This window comes from Lissotriton helveticus, chromosome 2_1 (assembly GCF_964261635.1).
Source record: "Lissotriton helveticus chromosome 2_1, aLisHel1.1, whole genome shotgun sequence".
Taxonomy (NCBI): Eukaryota; Metazoa; Chordata; class Amphibia; order Caudata; family Salamandridae; genus Lissotriton; species Lissotriton helveticus.
This window is the reverse complement of record NC_136059.1, coordinates 1,454,775,922-1,454,797,214: the sequence shown is the minus strand read 5'-3', so window position 1 is coordinate 1,454,797,214 and position 21,293 is coordinate 1,454,775,922. Positions and strand designations below refer to the sequence as shown.

Here is a 21,293-nt window from a genome sequence, read left to right as displayed (position 1 = left end):
TTCTCCAGTGCTTCCTGACGGATACTGTGTTCCTTGAAGAGCTGGCTTAAGCAGTAGCTGAATTTTGTTTTATTCAAAGTTGGGGTCGATGTGGAAATTTGGCACTGTCTGGGAAGAATTCTAGGTTTACATTCATGGTATCACTGTATTGAAGCACAAGGGAGTGCTTCGCTTGCTACAGGGTTGGCTGGCGGGCTTGGAGAACAAACTGGTGGACCTGGAGCACACACATTGGGAAATGGCGGCTTGGACCCTACTGAGCGCTATTAGGGTCAAACTTGAGAAATACAAAGAGCTGGCGCAAAGCGAGGTCACACACTTTGGCAAATTATGCAACAGCATTGATTTACGATGAGGGTGCGTGGCCGAGTGTCGTCCTGGTGACCCTCTCCGGCCTAATCATAAGGAAAGCAAAGTACTCACCATTATGGACGAGCAGAGAACGCCTCTCCATGACTTCCGAAGCTACTACTCAGAACTACACACCTCCCGAATTACATATGAAGAGCAGGCCATCATGGCTTATAAAGTAGCACAGGGAATGGCTCGTGGCGCCACTCTTCACCACCGAAGTGATGGCCGCACTGAGGAAATGCCAGGTGGGAAGGCGCCGAGCACTGATGGAGTTACTGTGGCCTTCTACAAAGGGTACCAAGACAGAATTGTGACACACGTGGTCAGCCTGTTTGAGGAGATGATGCTTGATGGCATATGGATCCCACCATGTGGGATGCCCTCCTAGTTGCTCTCCCAAAACTGGGTAAGTCAGCCAAGCATTGCTCGTCATATAGGTCATTGTCGCTTCTTAATATGGATATAAAGATATTCATGAAAATCCTGGATATTCACTTGCTGCTGTTAATTCCTGGCATTGTGGGCCCTGAGAAGTCTGGCTTTGTGTCTAGCCTGTCTCTCATACATAATCTGCGCACCTTCTTAGGCGCAATCTCTTGTATTGACCCTGTCGTCCGTGCAAAAGCAGAATTTTTAGACACAGAGAAGGCCTTCGACTGTCGAGTGGCGGTTTATGCTTGCTTTCCTGCGATGAGTAGGGGTAGATGATGTCTTTCTGAAACTGGTTCAGGTACTATATGCAGAGCCAACTTCCAGGATTCGCATCATTGGTCGTGTATCGGCTCCCTATCACTATGTCTAGAGACACGCGCCAGGGATGTCCCTTGTCCCCACTGTTATATGTGCTTGTGGTGAAGTCATTGGCATGCATGCTGCAAGAGTACAATGCACACTGTGGTATTCACTTCCCCAACTACAGACAGATTGTGTCCACCTACGCCAATGGCACACTATTGTATGCTCAAGATACTGAACGTAATCTTTCCCTGGTACTCCGGGAAGTTGTCCTCTTTAGGGGGCATTCTGGACTATGGACCAACTGGGACAAGGCCCTTTTTTTCCCCCTTAGTGCCGCAACAGAACAAATGCAATTGGAGTATGCGCTACATTGGACGATAAACCCAGTGCGCTATTTAGGCATACAGGTAGACACTGACCCAGAGGTAGGTTCCATATCCAGAACGGAGAACCCATGCCGATGCCGCCTTCCAGCTCAGCGCACTCGCTTTAGATCGCCATTTACTCAGAGCGGTTTACTTGCCGTCTGTTCTCTTGGTGGCTCGGCTCCACTGACGGTCACCTTAACATAGGTGACTGTTTACTTAACTTTCAAATCTAGAACATTACGGATCTACGATCAAATCTCTTTTTGACTAGCCAGATTGGAATTATCACCGGCTTAGTGATCTTCTAAAGAATTCAACCACGCAGTACAGCCCTGAAGAAGTCACAAGATACTCTCCCTTTGTGATGAAACAAGTGTTGACTGGCTGCTTTTTGTTGCACCAAAGAAATAAAGACAAAAGACAGAACCACTTGAACTTGATTGACAATTCATTCGGAGCATACTTGCTAAAATTAGCTTTCATCTAACAATTGTAACGTGTGCACAGGACATTTGTTCATAACTTCGTGAAAGATCCTTTCCAACACACACTCAGGGGTTAGAGGGTATTTCCCCGAACCTGTTTGCACCATTTATAACAGACAATTTAAACAGACCCTCCAGCTTTTCGTGATTTCGCGATTCACGAAAAAAAACGTGACATCAGCTGAGAAGCATGATGGCCGCTGTATTTACCATTTCAGCCGCAAAATAGGTGTCCCAGCTGCAATTTAAAAAAAATGGTGGCTTCTCATTGGATGTACGCAAATACATCACTACGTGTGTCCGTATAGCATCAGTTATATGTCGCAGAGTGAAACGTACACAAGAGAAGCAGGCGAATAAGGCACTTGGGATCCACAAACATCAGTGGAGAAAGGAGAGGAAGAGTAGTTGGGTGCTGCGAGAATGAAAGGTAGCATCTATTGCTGTTTTTAATTTTAATTATCGTTTCTTTTGCCCTCTTGATAATGCTGCTGTAGTGATGCAGTGTCATCAGGTAGCACCACCTGCTGGAACGTTGCTAGAAATACAGTGAAATGAACGCATGTTCGTCATCATATCTCTACTTCCTCCATCCACACTGCCACAAGCATAGTCAACGCAACCAGTCTCTGGCTGTGTGTGTGGCAAGCCTGCTCATCAATTAGCAGGCAGGTCATAATTTTTAGGTATGTCACTTTGACTTTCGCTTAAGTGACCTTTGAAATCCCGGGCCACCTCTTATCCTCTGCTCCCTTTCTGTAGGTAGAGGGGCCAGTGAGGAAAGGTGCTGCAGAGGAGAAGGGAGCTGTGAAGGGAGGTGCTGGAGAGGAGACAAGAGCTGGAGAGGAGAGGGGAGCTGTGAAGGGAGGTGCTGGAGAGGAGAGATGGAGAGGAAAGGGGAGCTGTGAAGACAGGGCCTGGTGTGAGAGGGAAACAGTAGATAGGGAGGCGAGTGAGGAAGAGAGATGCAATAAAAGGGTCTGTGGAAGAGAGAGAGATGTTGCTTCTGTAGGAGGGTTGAGGTAGTGAGGGGGACAGCTGGGGAGCTGAGGTAATGCAAAGGTGAAGGCAGAGGAGGAAGTGAAGGTAGTGCCCATGGTGACGGAGGAGACGGGGCAGGGAGAAGGTCTGGCAGGTGGATGAGGCTAGTAAAGGGAAAGGTCACCTGGAGAGGCTTACTACTGCTGGGCGTGAGAGGTACAGCCTGCGCTTCAGATACAGTCACTCTAGGCCTTTTTAGTTGCTGACTGCAGTATTTAGGTGTCAAACTGATAGTATTAAGATGACACCTTTGCCCAGAGAGTTTAAAATGTAAAAATTACAAAACTACTGACACAAAATGTCACACATTACGCCACATATTTTGCTTTTGTTGATGAATTATTTAGACAATGCACCTGCTTAATTTGTGCCTACCTTGCGAATAATTCCAGTGCCCTTGCATAAAATGGACGCGCTACCTCTGTCAACTTTTGATGTGAATATACACAGTGAGCCTGAAAGTATCTAAGTACTGTATTAAATTGCATTTCAGCAACGTAATGAAGTTGTGTAGGATATGTAAGGCTTACTCAGATCCGTCCATTCTCCTTCGCCTCCTGAGGGCCTTTTCTTAGAAAACCCTTCAAACAGTAAACTATCAAGCCAGGCATGTTAATTTATTATATGACTATCAAGTGATGGAGAACGTTTTCTACTGTGTTGTTAGCAACCACTTCAGGAATATTTTTTGAAAGAGAAAGTTGGGTACCATCATGTGTAGAATTGGAATAGTTACGTCCATACACGAAATGAGGGGGATCTGTATGACTAATTACACAACAATTTAAAAAGCATTTACAAATTATTATATTTTTATTTTATTCTTTATACCATTATTCTTCCTAATGCAGGATGTTAGAGTTCTTAGCATCACACCCACATATTAACAGAGACAAAAAATCAAACATGTGACTCAAATGTATATCAATTTGTATATGGAAAAAAGGGTTACAAGGTGTAAGAGTTCCCTATCATCCATACTGGAAAGCATTTTGCTGTATTGGAAAAATTGCAAGGTACGAGCTGTAAGTAACAAAAAGATCTCTGTGCCAAAAGCCTGGGGAGGGGGGTTGCTCGCAGAGGAGGTGGGAAGAATCTCATATTTGGGATGTAGACTGCACACACATCACCTGTAAGTCACATTGAGGTGGGGCTGTATTGTATAAGGGCTCACACCCATCACCCACCCCCATGCCACTGATCTGCGTAGAGCAATATTTACTTTATTTTATTTTGATAATCTTTTTATTGGTACGTAAGATTACTGAACTTACAAAAAGCACGTACATTGCATCTCCCATCTCTGTTTAAGGTTAGAACAGATCCATCCTGTAGCATATTACAATAATGCAACATTAACTAACAGTGAACAAAACATTACACTTTTTCCCATCTATTGGACTCAGTATGTCTGCCATGGCGTAGAGCAATATTTAAGATCCTTACATTAGCTGTGGCAATGCACCTCCTCCCACTACGACCCTGAGCCCTAGGGCACCTGAGGAAGAGGTGTTCTGTAGTAGGGGATCTCGGTGTATAGTCATAATCTAGTGAATAGTCCCGCCCATGTGCGTGGACCCCGGCAATCAAAAATAATCTCTTAAGTTGTCAGAAAATTGCAGAACTGCAAAGACACTTAAGAGAAAATTTAAAGACAAATAATGCAGCCTATATCCACAGGCTACACTGTCCAGTACTTCAACTAGAAATTCCACCAAAAATCCACAAACAGCAAAGCCTGTCCAGATTTCCCTTGTTTTTACTGCAAAACCCCTCAGAAATGATAGAGAGGAAGGCCTGGACAGACAAGCCCCATAGGCTGCCATTATGTGGCTTAAATAGGATACTGGGCCTTTAAGAGAACCTTCCAGAACCTTCTCTCAGTATCCCAGAATGCATAGCAGGTCCAACTTACTTTCAGTTCTTTTTTCCGGCTCCTGCTTACAGGACCCTGTGCATTGAGCTCTCCCCTTTTCAGGGGTTTATTGGAGTTTTTTGACACTTTTTGGATTTAAAAGTGTTCTGATTTGATTCTTGGTGTTTCCTGTTCACTTCTGTGTGTTTGTTCAGGCTTTTAGGGATCTAAAATGCCTGCCTTATTCGACAAGTGCCCAGCATGTGGAAGGAAGAAGTCCAAGACTGATCCACACGACGTCTGCATTATTTGCCTCCCTGATGAGCATGTCCCTGAAGATTGTGACATCTGCCAGGCCTTTTCTACAAGGACCCTGAGGGAAAGACGGAAAATTAGGCTCCAAGGCCTGGAGGAGAGGCGTCTGCAGGCTGCAGGTGGGTCTGGGCAGGCTGGGAAGGCTCCCTCTGCCCCTGCTGAGGCCTCTGGGGGGCTCCCCAGAGGCAGGAAGACCAGCAAAAGGTCCCGGTCTCCGTCGACGTCGATAGCATCGACGACAACGTCGAGAGGGATGACGACGTTGTGTTCCCCTTCTCCCCAGACAGCGTGGGAAATCGACGTCGAGAGGCCTGGCCAGGCCGCCGTCGAAGTCACCGCCGTCGGCATCGACGTCGACGTCGAGGCATCGCTGTCGACGAAGACACCGGCGCTCGCCGTCGAAGCGACACCGCCGGTCGTCGTCGACAAGTTCGACGTCGAGGGGACCCTCGGCGTCGAAAACAGTGAGGAAGCGGTCTTCGAGAAGAAAGAGTCGACGCTCGCCGTCGAGGTCTGGCCGCTCGTCGTCGAGGGGGCGACAATCGGCGTCGAGGAAGAAACGCTCGACGTCGAGGAGGCGGCGTTCGACGCCAGAGCCGAGAGATTACCGTTCCACGCATGAGAAACGCTCGACGTCGAGCAGGAAGAGATCAGCGTCACCTGGGATCTCAACCTCCTCTAAGAGGCGCAAGAGGGATTCTGGCGCCAAAAGTCACGCCGGATCTGGTGGCGGACGTAGGAGGCGTCGCTCACGCTCTGGAGGGTCTGGATCACAGGCCCCTCCCTCGAAGAAGTCAACGGGCACGAGGTACTCGGTGGTCTATACGCCGCCAAGGCCTGTGACCCCTCCTCCTCTACCGAAGGAGGCTCCACCGGCTAAGCCGCCGCTCCCCTCCCTGCCTCCGCCGTCTACTGAGGGGCGGCCTCTGCCGCCAGTTCCTCCTCATAGGCCACCGAGGTCGGTGTCCCTGCCTCTGCTTCCGACACCTCCTAAGGGTACGCCTACCCCGAAGCCCCAGGACAAACCACGGATGACGCCTCCACGGAAACCGGTGGAGCGCCCACGTGCTGGGAGGTCGCGCTCCCGCTCCAGGAGAAGGGAACGTTCGCGTCATAGGTCTTCAACGCGATCTAGACGGCGCCACAGGAGACACAGGTCTCGTTCACGGACCGGGTCGTCTGGGACCAGGGACTACTCCCCGACCTTGTCAGATTCGCCGGACACGCGGGTCTCACCGGTCGACGATCTGGTGTCCTTCCAGGACGTGCTGTTACGGGGTGCAGCGAAATTGGGCATTACTTTGACAGTGCCCATTCCGAAGACCTCAGTCATCTTTGAGACGCTCCATCAGAAGCACTTGTCTCGGCCGTTACTGCCACTGGTGCCGGGCCTGGAAGAACCGGCCCTGGATCTTTTCCTTACTCCTGCGGTGACTAAGGCGGCGCCTTCCAGGCTGCAGAAGAAGTACCGGGCTCCTGACTCGGACCCGGCCTTTCTAAGGCTGGAGCCCCCTCCAGACTCGGTGATTGTGACGGCGGCGCGCAAACAGCATGCCACCACGCCTTCCTCCACAGTTCCGCCAGACAAGGAATCTAGGTGGTTGGATTCCTCTGGGAGAAGAGTTTGTGGGACTTCGGCGACCTCAATGAAGGCGGCTAGTGCCACGGCCTTGTTGGGTCGGTATGACAGAGCCCTCTGGGAATCTCTTCAACAATTTGTGGAACTTCTTCCGCGGGACAAGCGGGAAGACTTCCAGGAGGTGCTTAACGAAGGGATGTTGGTGGCGAATCAGGTCATCAGCGCTGCAGCCGACCCCTCTCTTCTGGCGGCGCATGGTTTCTGCCACGGAATAAACCAGCGACGACATGCCTGGCTCCGCCTTACGTCTCTGAAACCGGACGCTCAGCAGAGGGTTGCCAATCTGCCATTCTCTGGCGAAACCCTGTTCGGGAAGCACGCTGACGACGAAATGGCCCGCATGAAGGCGGAAGCTGAAACGCTCACAGCGGTGGGTTTGGAGAAGCCCAAGGAGACCAAGAAGACGTACCGTCCGTTCCAACGCCGGTTCGGTGGTCATGGCAGAGGGCGTGGCCAGTCTTCTGGACAACAGCAGCAACAACAGCAGCAGCAGTTCAGGAGACCTTTCCAGAAGCGCCAGAGGGGCAGAGGGGGCCATCAGTCGGCACCAGCGACTAAGGGCCAGGCCGGGTCTAGGCCCTGAGCACTTACTTCCCCGACAACTGTTACACGCTCCGGTGGGGGGAAGCATTCAATCTTTTCTGGCAGAGTGGAGAAAAATTACTCAGGACAAGTGGGTGCTGAATATTGTTTGCAATGGATACAGTCTTCGGTTCACCAGCCCTCCTCCATCGATCCCTCCGGTCGGCTCGCAGTATCAGCTGCGCGAGCTCCAGACGGAGGCCGATATCCTGTTAAGGAAAAGGGCGATCGAAGTCGTACCTCTGTCTCAAAGGGGAAGAGGTCTGTACTCCCGATTCTTTCTGGTTCGAAAAAAGGACAAGAACGAGTTCAGGCCCATTCTGGATTTGCGACAAGCAAACAAGTGGATTCGCAGAGAAAAGTTTCGCATGCTGTCGTTGCATCAGATTTATCCTCAGCTGCAACGGGGAGACTGGCTGTGTGCCATCGACCTCCAGGATGCTTACTTCCATGTGCCCATTGCACACAAACACAGGAAGTTCCTGCGGTTCCAAGTCGGCGCCAATCACTATCAATACACAGTACTGCCATTCGGACTGAAGTCTGCGCCGAGAACATTCTCAAAGTGCATGGCGGTGGTAGCAGCACACCTAAGGAAGAACAAGGTGTTTGTCTACCCTTACCTGGACGACTGGTTGATCAAGGCCTCCTCCTTCGCGGAAGCGCAAGCACACTTCCAGAAGACGTGCGTTCTCTTGAACAAGCTGGGGTTGCACATCAACATGTCCAAGTCGGTTCCGACTCCAGTCCAGTGCATTCAGTACTTGGGAGCCTCCATAGATATGCTGTCAGCAAGCGTGTCTCCTTCGGAGGAGCGACGATTATCACTACTTCGGAAGGCTCGGGCTCTCATGTCCGCTCCATCCACGACAGTGAGGACGGTGTCTTCTCTACTGGGATCGATGGCCTCCTGTATCTTCCTGACGCCACATGCACGGCTGCACATGAGACCGTTGCAAGAGTGCTTGGAGGATCAGTGGGATCAGAGGAGAGGATCTTGGGACGACAAGATACGCCTATCTCTGCATGCTCTTCAGTCTCTGAAGTGGTGGTGTTTAGCGGAGAATTTCCTCAGAGGGGTTCCCTTCCACAAGGACATTCCCACTCAGGTTATCGTGACGGATGCTTCTCTCCAGGGCTGGGGAGCGCATTCCGGAGACCTACAGATTCAAGGGACGTGGCCTCCGGCGGAGTCCACGTACCACATCAATTTCCTGGAACTCAGAGCTGTTCGCTTGGCACTGAAGGCCTTTCACCCGTCCTTCCAGACCGACTCTCTCCTTGTGCAGACGGACAATACAACCACAATGTATTACCTCAACAAGCAGGGGGGATCGAGGTCACGCACCCTGTCGCAGGAGGCGCAGGCGATCTGGCGCTGGCTTCTGGCTCGAGGACTGACGATAACGGCTACCCATCTGCCAGGTGTGCAGAATGTTCAGGCAGACGCGCTGAGCAGACTGATTCAGGAAAACCACAAATGGGTCTTAAACGACGAAGTACTAGGAGAAGTCTTCGCAAGGTGGGGGACTCCAGACGTAGATCTGTTCGCCACTGCCGAAAACAGCAAATGCCGAGGCTTCGCCTCCAGGTACTACCAACCGGGGACGCTGGGGAACGCGTTATGGATCGACTGGTCGAACAGCTTTCTGTACGCTTTTCCACCCATTCCCCTGATTCCGACGGTTCTCATCAAGCTGTCCCAGTCCGGGGCGCGGATGATATTGATTGCCCCGGAATGGCCCAGACAGTGGTGGTTCACGGACCTGCTTCACCGGTCTCTCCTTCCTCACATTCGGCTGCCGTGCAGGCCGGACCTTTTCACGAAGTTCGGGGGGCTGATGTTGCACCCCAACCTCTCGTCTTTGAGTTTGGCAGCATGGCTCCTGAGTTAGTGCAATATGGTCATCTGAATCTCCCTGCAGATTGTATGGACATACTGAAGGAGTCTAAGAGACCTTCCACTAGGACTTCCTATGCTTACAAGTGGAAGAGATTTCGTATCTGGTGCAAGTCTAAGAACTATGATCCGACGACTTGTAAGGAAGATGTCATCCTTCCTTATCTTCTACAGTTGGCGCAGTCTGGCTTTAATGTCCATTCTATTAAGGTTCATCTTGCTGCTTTGACTGCCTACAGGAAATGCCCTTCGCAGACTTCCTTCTTCCAGATCCCTGTGATCAAAGATTTTTTGGAAGGCTTGAAGAAAGTGTTCCCTCCTGTCAGGCTTCCTTCGCCTTCATGGGAATTGAATGTGGTGCTGTCCAGGTTGATGAAGGAGCCTTTTGAACCTATTCATAAGGCTTCGTTGCAGCACCTGTCCTGGAAGGCGGCGTTCCTCGTGGCCATTACATCGGCCCGCAGGGTGAGTGAAATTCAGGCGTTGTGTTGCCAAGAACCTTATACTGTATTTCATGCTGCTAAGGTTGTTATGCGTACTCACCCTAAATTTCTTCCCAAGGTTATTTCTGATTTTCATGTCAACCAGACCATAACTTTGCGTACGTTTTTTCAGAATCCTTCATCTCCAGCGGAAAGGTCGTTGCATTCCCTGGATGTTAAGAGGGTATTGAAGTTTTATCTGGATAAGACCAAAGATATTCGTAGGTCTGACCAATTGTTTATCAATTATGGATCTGTCAGGACGGGGCTTGCGACCTCTAAGCAGTCTATCTCTAGGTGGATTGTGTCCTGCATACAGCTATGTTACCAAAAAGCGAATAAGACCTTAGGAGGTAAGCCTAAGGCTCATTCCATCAGGGGCAAAGCTGCCACGACAGCTTTGCTCCGTAATGTTCCGATTGCAGAGATCTGCAAGGCGGCCACTTGGAAGTCGGTTCATACCTTTGCTAAGCATTACTGCCTGGACACTGATGCCAGGGCAGACGCTCAGGTTGGGCAGGCTTCGCTGCGAAATCTGTTCGCACAATAGTGGCGTTAATTCTCTTTTCTCCACCGCCGCTTTGGTGTGGGGATGGGCTTGCCATTCTATTCACTAGATTATGACTATACACAGAGATCCCCTACTACAGAAGGAGTAGTTTCTGTCCTGTAACTCCAGTTCTGTAGTAGGGGTATCTCTGTTATAGTCATAAGCGCCCTCCCGCCTCCCCGGTGGAGAGAAATGTTCCTTTAAGGAATGCGACAGGTCTGGCGTGTTACGCCTTCAAAAAGAACTGAAAGTTAGTTGGACCTGCTATGCATTCTGGGATACTGAGAGAAGGTTCTGGAAGGTTCTCTTAAAGGCACAGTATCCTATTTAAGCCACATAATGGCAGCCTATGGGGCTTGTCTGTCCAGGCCTTCCTCTCTATCATTTCTGAGGGGTTTTGCAGTAAAAACAAGGGATATCTGGACAGGCTTTGCTGTTTGTGGATTTTTGGTGGAATTTCTAGTTGAAGTACTGGACAGTGTAGCCTGTGGATATAGGCTGCATTATTTGTCTTTAAATGTTCTCTTAAGTGTCTTTGCAGTTCTGCAATTTTCTGACAACTTAAGAGATTATTTTTGATTGCCGGGGTCCACGCACATGGGCGGGACTATTCACTACATTATGACTATAACAGAGATACCCCTACTACAGAACTGGAGTTACAGGACAGAAACTACTCCTTGTGCCTCATGGGTCCAGGAGGCAGCGGTGCCCCAGCAGGGGTGCGTACATGGGTGCTAGAACACCCCAGGGAGAAATAGGACCCCCTCAAACGAGGTTAGGATTGGAGCTGTGCTTCCGAAGAGCGGAAGAACTTTAAACATGCCTATTTAAAAGTGGAATACTCTGCTAAAACATTTTCTATTGATTTAAGGCTGAAAATGAATGATTATGAGTAAAATAAAGTGCCGCAAAAATGCTGCTAAATTTCCATATTTGTGCCGCAACATTTGCTAATCCATGCCGCAATATCCTGGGGGTCTGTCTAAACCAGGGGTACTCATAGTACGGCCCGCGGGCCAGGGGCGGCCCGGCAAGCCTTCCCTGGCGGCCCGCGGACCCCTGTGACATCATACCTGTGTTTTCCGAGTTTTTATTTCAAGTGTCTGCAGCAGCGCGAGAGACTCTGCTTCTCTGTGGGGGCTGCCGCCGGGCGATCCTAGGAATGGCCAGAGTAAAGCTGCAGGGGCCTAAGAAGAGGTGAAATACAAAGGCCTCATTAACATGCAAATGGTCTTAATGACCTGTGAAGTGCTCGGGTGCGGCTGTGAGTGTGTGTGTGCCCCGGCTGGCACACAGGCAGGGTGAGATGACAGAGGGTGACAGAGGGAGTGGGAGGGAAAGGGAGGGGGAGGGGGACGGAGAGGGAGAGAGAGTGAGGGAGAGTGAGAGGGAGTGAAAGGGAGTGAGAGTGAGTGAGTGAGTGAGTGAGAGGGAGTGAGTGAGAGGGAGGGAGTGAGAGGGAGGGAGTGAGAGTGAGAGAGTGAGAGGGAGTGAGAGTGAGAGGGAGTGAGTTAGAGAGGGAGTGAGTTAGAGAGTGAGAGGGAGGGAGTGAGGAAGAGGGAGTGAGTGAGGGAGAGGGAGTGAGTGAGTGAGGGAGAGGGAGTGAGTGTGAGTGAGAGGGAGTGAGTCAGAGGGAGGGAGTGAGTGAGAGGGAGTGAGAGAGGGAGTGAGTGGGAGTGAGTGAGTGGGAGTGAGTGAGTGGGAGGGAGGGAGTGAGAGTGAGAGGGAGTGAGTGAGAGGGAGTGAGTTAGTGAGTGAGAGGGAGTAAGTGAGAGGGAGTAAGTGAGAGGGAGTGAGTGAGAGGGAGGGAGTGAGTGAGAGGGAGTGAGTGAGAGGGAGTGAGAGAGGGAGGGAGTGAGAGGGAGTGAGTGGGAGGGAGTGAGAGGGAGTGAGTGAGAGGGAGTGAGTGAGAGGGAGTGAGTGAGTGAGAGGGAGTGAGTGAGAGGGAGGGAGGGAGTGAGTGAGTGAGAGGGAGTAAGTGAGAGAGGGAGTGAGTGAGTGGGAGTGACTGAGTGTGAGTGAGAGTGAGTGAGAGTGAGAGGGAGTGAGAGGGAGTGAGTAAATGAGTGGGAGGGAGTGAGTGAGAGGGATGGAGGGAGGGAGTGAGAGGGAGTGAGTGAGTGGGAGGGAGTGAGAGGGAGTGAGTGAGAGTGAGAGGGAGTGAGAGTGAGAGGGAGTGAGTGAGAGTGAGAGGGAGTGAGTCAGAGGGAGGGAGTGAGTGAGAGGGAGTGAGAGAGGGAGTGAGTGGGAGTGAGTGAGTGGGAGTGAGTGAGTGGGAGGGAGGGAGTGAGAGTGAGAGGGAGTGAGTGAGTGAGAGGGAGTGAGTGAGGGAGTGAGCAAGTGAGAATGAGTGAGAGGGAGTGAGTGAGCGAGAGGGAGAGAGTGAGAGTGAATGAGTGAGTGGGAGTGGGAGTGAGTGGGAGAGGGAGGGAGAGGGAGTGAGTGAGACGGAGAGGGAGTGAGACGGACAGGGAGGGAGAGGGAGTGAGACGGATACAGAGAGGGAGGGAAAGGGAGGGATAGGGAGGGAGACAGAGAGGGAGGGAAAGGGAAGGAGAGGGAGGAAAAGAGAGGGAGACGGAGAGGGAGTGAGAGGGAGGGAAAGGGAGGGAGACTGATAGGGAGTGAGATGGAGGGAAAGGGAGGGCTACTGATGGGGAATGACATGGAGGTAAAGGGAGGGAGACTGATGGGGAGTGAGGTGGAGGGAAAGGGAGGGAGAGGGAGGGAAAGGGAGGGAAATGGAGGGAGAGGGAGGGAAAGGGAGGGAGACGAAAAGGGAGTGAGAGGGAGGGAAAGGGAGGGAGACGGAGAGGGAGTGAAAGGGAGGGAGACGGAGAGGGAGGGAAAGGGAGGGAGATGGAGAGGGAGTGAGAGGGAGGGAAAGGAAGGAAAATGGAGGGAGAGGGAGGGAAAGGAAGGAAAATGGATGGAGAGGGAGGGAAAGGGAGTGAAAGGGGTGAGACGGAGAGTGAGTGAGAGGGAGGGAAAGGGAGGGAGAGGGAGGGAGTGAGAGAGAGGGAGTGAGAGAGAGGGAGTGAGAGAGAGGGAGTGAGAGAGAGGAAGTGAGACAGTCAGAGTGAGATAGAGGAAGACAGGAGAGAGGGAGGGTGAGAGGGAGAGAGAGCTAGAGAGAGGGAGAGAGAGCTAGAGCGAGGGAGGGAGACTGAGCGAGAAAGAGAAAGATGTGTGTGTGCCGGGACGGCTCAGTGGACGAAGGCGTCCGCTGCGGGGACCTATGATCAACCTCATGGTCAGTTTTATGTTGTTGCTCTAGCCCCTCCCCCTCCCCCACTGACCTCGCCCCCCCCACCGATGCGGCCCTCGGACACAAACCAAACTGTAAATTTGGCCCCCGAGAGAAAGTTTGTGAGTACCCATGGTCTAAACACTACACGCACACACAGCCAAGCGCCATACTTCCTAGTTAACCAAAACCCCACATTCTAGTACCTACTGACCCAGAGGTAGTGATGCGAGAGAATTATGGTAAAGTAATATATGGTAAAGGGACATTCCGTCCAACAGAGGTGATAGGTTGTTGGATTTGACTGCCTTTCTCTCTCAGTGGCCGCATTGCCTTCATGAAGAATGTAGAATTGCCTAGATGATTGCAAATATCCTAGTGCTGTTACCTAGTACAGCCTTTTGAACCCTGCGCATCTTGTTCGTGTACCTAGCATAGGCTGGCAAGCAGCCGTGCATATGTTGGGATTCGCTCACTCTCCTTTATGCATGGGGGGGACTCAGCCCCCCCCCCCCCATCTAGGGGCATATGATGGAGCAGCACAGTGTATGTTCGCCTACTTAGGGCTACATGGCCCAGTGGGCTTGCCACACCATGGGCTGGAACGGAATGCTGCACTGCCCCAAGTCGCTTCATCACTTCTTAGTAGGCCTGGACGGCGGATCCACATAATTGACCTTATAGGTATCACAGAACATGTAGATTTTCATCAGCTTTGATGGATAGAAAATCTGGATTTTATTAAAGACACAGAGGCTAATATTATTGCAATCTCTTTATTGTGCCACTCACAGCAGCTCCTTTATAGAACAAAAAACATTATCAAAAGTTCAAGTCAACAAAGGGCCAGAACCTCCGGACATCTTCCTTCTTTTTTGAGCACTGCAACATAACCAAAACATAAGTTCATAATAGCAAAAGTTCAATAACTCCAGATAGCGCGTCAACTCCACTCTGCCTAAGATGTCCTTTCAGCATGACGTCCTCTCATTATGACGCCTGCACTAGCCTCGAGCAGAGTATTCCACAAAAGGTCAGTTTAATTAAAAGAAATACATAATCTTTGATGACACTTGAAATGTTAAACCATGCGCATTTCAGATATGCGCCTCCGCTTTGATCTCGATAATCTCCCAAAAACTGCTCTGCTCGTAAAAAGGAATTCTCCCTTCCTTTAAAAATTAAATGTTGCTTTACCAAACACTGAAAGACGGATGTACTGAGCTCATGAACTGGCGGATTTAGAGACATACAAAATTTACTGCGATCGCCTTAACACAATAATGATTTTAGTCTAAAAGCATAAAATTATACAAGCTTCCCCCTGGTTCGTATTAATAATAAAAACTATTCTCAAACAACCTCAAAACTGAGTTAATCTAGATTAGATCTATTTAACATAAATATCGCACATATGCTTATTCTAGCTGATTCAAACCATACATACAACACTCACTAAGATTTAAAACTCTTCAACTTAAACACACCAACAGTCAACAGCATGAGCATTAGCACACAAGACTTATCTGTTTGGGGAGTAGCAAAAAAGAAGGAAGATGGCTGGAGGTTCTGGCCCTTTGTTGAATTCTTAGTACTTTTGATAATGTTCTTTGTTCTTTAAAGGAGCTGCTGTGGTGGATCAATAAAGAAGATTGCAATAATCTTAGCCTCCGTTCTTGTCATAAAATCTCTGGAGGAGATTGGCATCTCCTCAGGTCAGTTCCTGCTGGAGTGGTGTTCATGGTTCCCCTTTGAGCAGGAAAAGGCTGTGGCGACAGCACTTCGGGGACCAGGGTTACAATATATAGGGGACTTATTTGAGAGCCCAGGTCAGTGCGCAGTACGCAAGCCGACTACACTTGTACAATTTTATTACTATCGAGCATGTCATGCAATGCGGACATTTTTAGATGACACACTATCTGAACCATTAGACAAACTAGCTTTGACGTACTTATTGCAGGCGATGTCACTGCATCGGGCAATTGCCATACTGCATGCCTATTCACAGGAATCTACTCGACCAGGCAATAACAAAGTTCCCAGTGACTGGCAGAATGACTTGGGCATAACCATCAGTGATCAGCAGTGGACCTACCGCTGTCCGGTGGTCCGTACTATATCTCTGATTGATCAACATTGGTGATTGCATTTCAAATATCTTTATCAGGTGTATTACACCCAGGCTCATTTGTGTCGATATAGACTGCGCGATTAATCCTTTCGTGGCATTGCGCACATGGCATTGTTCTGCCCGGCTGTACTGCACTTCTGGCTGGTGATCATACAATAACTGCGCAAGATCAGGAGTGAGCCGGTAACCTGCACACCTCTGTTGACCCTCCTGGGCAAGACAAGGATGTCCCAATGGCAAACAGGAGACTGTTCGCAATAGGCTTTTCATTAGCTTAGCGGAGGATAGCAAATCGCTAGATGAAGTGCCCCCTTCCCACAGTGTGAGACTGAGACACACATGGCATATTGCTACACTCAAACTGATGCTTATCATGGTCTCATGCTGCCTCGCGGCTGCCCAAGGGATATTTAGGGTCCATACTAAACATACTTGGAGTATACAATTGCTAATGACAGTGCGGAGGGGGAGATGGGCAGTGTGACCCAATAGACGACACAAGTTGGTTTCCATCGGGAGATGGCCTCTCAGTCAGGGCTACGTCTGGCGTGTGTGTGAAGTGGCGAACTACCGGTATCATAATGACTGTCGGTAGTGCCAAGTATCAGAGCATACAGGATGGTGATGTGAGAACCCATGGAGGTGGTAGAGGGAGGTGCTTATCACTGACCTGGATAAATATACAATAGTCTTGAAATGTCACTCACAGTCTGGTTTGTCCAGACTGACATATTGTCATATTTCCTAATGCTTTGTAACGATTACATGCATGTTTGTGGCATCTCGCCGTTCCTGTAAGTGTTATCCTCTAGTGCCCGTTACTAAGTATAATTAAATAAAGTTTAAAAAAAATGAAACAATAAACAAAACATGTCCACTCATTTAATCTCTGCCAGGGTGTAGATAACTTTATCCTTAATACCATTGGGGAAGTACAGCAATTTAAAATGAGGATAGTCGATCTTGAGCAAACCATGATTTTAACTTTTTCATGGTAGGAAAAGATCTCTTCCATGACCAGTGGAAAAGCAAGGACACACAGCAGGCACTAGTGAAAGCAAACCTAAGCAGTGGCCCCCTAAGTGGGATACTAAAGGACAGTTTGCTGCCTGTGTTAATAGACGTTGGGTCAGTGGACTAAAGCATCCACTGCAAGAATCCCCATTTGATTTCATGGTTATAGGTTAGAATCCTGGTAGATCCGTTCAGATTTTAATCCTGTTGAGGTTAATAAATGTATTCTATTCAGTCAAGTACAATAAACATCTGATAATATACACTAGAGATGAACGCAAGCACTACAGACAGATGTCATGTTATGATACTAATGGTAGAAGCTATGCCCCGGCAATGGTCAAGAGTGTATTGTAACCTGGTGTGTCTTCAGGAGGCCTACTCCAATCATATTTTCTCCTGGCTTACAGTAATGCATTGGTTAACCCCACTGGGTTGGCTTCCTGACAAAGGCAGACATGGCCCCTGTCCACTGAGAAGCAGATCAAAATAAATCCATTGAAGGGTATCATATAGTCTTTCAATTATGCAAACGTTTACCACGTGTTTTTACCATTCACCCGATTCAGCCTAAATTCCTCCTGGCTTAAAAAATAAGGCTGTATCTGTGGTGATTGGTGCACAGCCTGCGTTGTAAATTTCAAATATATTCAACTTAGTTTTAGGTGCTCCTGTGGTGACGTCCTCCGTCCTTTGACGTCTATTATTAATGACGAATTGTGTTTCCAATTGACAATTGGTTACATCCCATAGGGCACTCTTTTGTGATTCCCAAGTGCAAGGATTTCACATAAGACTAGAGTTTCAAAAGCTTCTTTTTATTTGCATATTGATTTTCGTAGAAATTATCCTCATTTCTTTAATGTCAATGTATACATTTAATCAAGAGCTCCATCTGCTCCAAGGAGCAGATGGAGCTCTTGATTAATCCCAGTAACTTTAGACTTAATTGTTTTTCTTTTGTGTTGTGTTTGTCTTCCCCCACCCTATTGCTACACCCCAGGCGTTGGCTGGGCAAGGGGGTGTTTGATAGCAGCCCTATAATGAAGCATGTCACACAACTGTGTGAGTGAGGGCAGTATTAAGACACACAGCACGTGCCACCACAAAGAATAGACACTTTTTATCACTCACTTCTCGTTCAGGTGTATGAAAGAAAAGCCCCCAGAACATGCCTGTATTTACTGTCGCAAAAACAACAGTTGATGGACAGAATGCAGAGCAATGTCATACATTCACCCCAGTACAGAGATCTGGGCCTAAATCTATCGTTTTTTTGCTCACCACACCACCCCAATTCAGACATGGCCATATGCAAATCAGCCTTGACCCTGTGCCTCATGGGAACAGTCCAGCCTGAACTGCCAAGCCATGTCTTCCTTGGACCGGAATCAAGCATCCTAGGACCGGTTTCTGGCTATCAGCCGTCTTCAGCCAGGATAGCTTGACTCCAGTGGTGTGGAGAGCATGAGACTTACGTCTGAGCATACCCATCCCACTCGGGGTGACAAATGCAAAACCAACAGTTGATGGACAGAATGCAGAACAATGTCATACATTCACCCCAGTACAGAGATCTGGGCCTAAATCCATCGTTTTTTTGCACTCCACACCACCCCAGTTCAGACATGACCATATGCAAATCAGCCTTGACCTTGTGCCTCATGGGAACAGTCCAGCCCGAACTGCCAAGCCATGTCTTTCCTGGAACGGAATCAAGCATCCTAGGACCAGTTTCTGTCTATCAGCCGTCTTCAGCCAAGATAGCTTGACTCCAGTGGTGTGGAGAGCACGGGACTCACGTCTGAGCATATCCGTCCCACTCGGGGTGACAAATGCAAAAACAACAGTTGATGGACAGAATGCAGAGCAATGTCATGTTGTTTTGCATTTGTATTTACTGTCGCAGCACCGTTGCCTAGGTACGTCGTGCACACCCTACTCTAGCAGCCATTGTTTGTAGTTGCATGCAAGGAGGTCCTGCCATCTTATGTTAACATGTTTTTGCCTGCCACGAAAAAAGAACATGTCAATGCAAAAACCCTGCAGACTATTCCTCCATGTCAGAAGCTGGCGATGCGGGTTGATTACACAGTTTTTCTCTCCCCAGATTCTCGTTATTCTCTGCAGTGGTTGCTATCCGAAAAACTTTGCATGTGGAGTTTTACGGGGAAATGCGGGATAGTCGCTCCCACTTTAAGATGTTTAGTCGGGGGGAAAAAAGAGCAGTCCTCCACTTTCAAAGTTAGAAAAACGAATTTGTTGTTGACACGCCCACGTGCAAGACTACTTAACGCTGAGTGAAAAGCGTCTCGCATTACTCTTTGGTTGACCTCTGAGGCGGAAAGCCGGAGGACTGTATTTTGCTCTGTGTTTTAAAACTTACTTGTCACTTGCACTGCTTTTAAAAACCTACTCACTTGTTTCAGAAGCGCTTGCCTAAACGCGCCGAGCAGCCCTCCTGACACCCCCTGACACAGCGGAACATAGCGCTGATACAGGGAAAGCCCTCAAACTGCCATCGCGGCTCGAAGGCGTAGACGCGCCCACAACGAGGCCACGCCCACGTGCAAGACTACTTAACGCTGAGTGAATAGCGTCTCGCATTACTCTGTTGTTGACCTCTGAGGCGGAAAGCCGGAGGACTGTATTTTTGCTCTGTGTTTTAAAACTTACTTGTCACTTGCACTGCTTTTAAAAACCTACTCACTTGTTTCAGAAGCGCTTGCCTAAACGCGCCGAGCAGCCCTCCTGACACCCCCTGACACAGCGGAACGTAGCACTGATACAGGGAAACCCCTCAAACCGCCATCGCGGCTCGAAGGCGTAGACACGCCCACAATGAGGCCAGGCCCACGTCCCACGCCTTAAATGTGTCGACCATACCAGCGCAGCGGACGAGCGCAGCGGGAGCGCCGTTTGCGCGCCGAAGGCGCGCCTAAGGCAAGCCCGTCTGCGCCCGTCCGCGCACGGCTGGGCTCAGGGCCAGAACCCATGCCGGACCCAGCTTCCCCTAGGGTAAGCTACTCGCGTCGGGACCTCCTCAGTCTCAGATCCACCAATGATAGCTCATGTAACTATGTCCATGATCTCGACGGACCATTTACCAGCTGCACTCTCTGCTGCCCAGTTCAGCTACAACTCCACAGTCGACCCGCCATTCCTTCGGCTCTTAAACTGGCCACTCTGAACTGTCGCTCACTCCCTATGCACGCGCTGTTCATTAATCACCTAATAGAAGACCACGAGATCGACATTTTGTTCCTCTCTGAAACATGGCTTACCGACCACTCGGACTCAGACGTTGTTCTAGCCCTCCCTCCGGGCTTCCTTATCCAGTCCCAACCTCGTCCTTCAGGCAGAGGAGGAGGACTGGCCATCATCTACCGGGACTACCTCTCCTGCAGAACCAACGACGCTCATATCCTGGACTCCGAAAGCCTCTATTTTACCATCCAGTTAGCGCCGACTAGCTCACTGTCAGGCCTCCTAGTTTATCGTCCCCCTGGCCACTCTGGCCCTTTTGCCAACGCTCTCTTAGAAGCCATAGCGTCTCAGGCCCACTCCCCATCTAACTTCGCGATACTAGGAGACCTCAACATCCACTTCGATGACCCCCTAGATACAGGGGCAGTCGACTTGATTGCAGAACTGGCTGCCTACGGTCTCCACCTCACCAACTCCGGAGCCACACACACTAAAGGTCATTTGCTCGATCCAGTGTTTACCAACATCCCCACCCTTCAAGCCAAAGAGTCCCTACCCCTCCCGTGGACGGACCACTTCATGGTCCCTCTCCGCCTACCAGGAGCCTTCAAGAAACGCCACAAACCCACCACCTATACCAGGGACAGGGCATGGTCCAGACTCTCCGCACAGGAATGGGCCAGAACCCTGAACTCTACCACCCCTACCCCTTCGGAAGATCCGGTCACCGCAGATAGCAAACTCAGGGAGTGGATCTCCATGTCACTCGACTCTATCCTCCCCATAAAAACCCGTGAGGATAAAAACGGGAAATTAGGATCTGCCCCATGGTACACCCCGGAACTCCGGACTCTCCGCAAAGACTGCAAAAAAACAGAGCGACTATGGAGGAAAGACTGGCTGCACGCCAGCAAGGAAGCCTATCAGAGGTCGGTGAGAATCTACAAATCAACCCTGAAGCTCACTAAAGCCTCACACTACGACACTAGAATAAAAAACTCCACCAACTCGGCAAGAGAATCCTTTCTCATCGCCAAAGAGCTATTGAAAATACCAGCTCCCCCCTCATCCATCACTCCCCCGGTGGACAGAAGTGACGAATTGGCTACCTACTTCAACTCCAAAATCGCCCGTATTCTAGTCTCCCTCCCCCATCCCTGCCTGCCGAACCACATGGACAATGATGCATCTACCAACATTTCAGGAAACATCATGCATCCTCAGCTGACCGCTTTCAGAGCAGTAACACTGGACGAAGTAGGCACAACCATGGCCAAAATGAAAAGCGGCTCCCCTCTGGATCCTGCCCCCATTAGATTCCTGAAAACAGTAGCCCCTGTCATCGTGCCTACGATCACGGAGCTGATAAACATCTCGCT

The 21,293-nt window shown here is 49.8% G+C and overlaps 1 protein-coding gene across 5 annotated transcripts in view; it reads left to right on the top strand.

Moving 5' to 3' along the window:
* Positions 1-21,293, top strand: part of SHROOM3 (shroom family member 3) — a 387,668-nt gene that overhangs the window by 119,534 nt on the left and 246,841 nt on the right. The window lies entirely within an intron of this gene.